The sequence below is a fragment of the Geospiza fortis genome, unplaced genomic scaffold (assembly GCF_000277835.1).
Source record: "Geospiza fortis unplaced genomic scaffold, GeoFor_1.0 scaffold157, whole genome shotgun sequence".
NCBI classification, from domain to species: Eukaryota; Metazoa; Chordata; class Aves; order Passeriformes; family Thraupidae; genus Geospiza; species Geospiza fortis.
The window spans coordinates 8,916,688-8,917,357 of NW_005054314.1; positions in this window are offsets into that span (position 1 = coordinate 8,916,688).

Here is a 670-nt window from a genome sequence, read left to right on the forward strand (position 1 = left end):
GAAGCGGGGGGGAAGGAGCGCGGATGCGACAGCCCCGGGCAGCCAAGGGGCACAAAGTGACCCCGAAACCGCCCTCGGTAAGGGGTGGCAGGGCAGGTCTCTGCACCCAAACTCCAGCAGCGCCCTCGCGGTCCCTCTGCCCCATGCCAAGGCGAACAGCGGAGGGGCAGCGGGAGCAGGCGAGAGGCGAAGCTCGAAGCGGGGATGCGCTGCGGAGCGGCGAGCTCGGAGCCAGGGCACTGCCCAGGAGCCGGGGACACACGTGGGGACCCGGCCCGAACAGGGCTCGGAGCGAGGGAGAAGCGATGCTCAACTCCGCCGGGACTCCGCGGGGGCTGCTCCGCAGCGCAGCCACGAGTAACGCACATCCCTTAAAAAATAAAACAGCTAAAAAAATATAAAACGGGCAGGGAAGGGAAAGAAAAGTTCTCCAGACTCTAAACACTCGTCAAACATACTGAAAAGATTGAATTATTTATTTCCTCTGGGGACTCCTGTAACCATTCATTTTTAATGGAGTCCAATTAAGAGTTCCCCAACGGGTTTTACCTTTGTAAATATTTTAGATGACCTGGCGTATCTAGGCAAATCCTCCTGACAAAAAAAAAAAAAAAAAAAAAAAAAAAAAAAAAAAAAAAAAAAAAAAAAAAAAAAAAAAACCCCGGGGGGC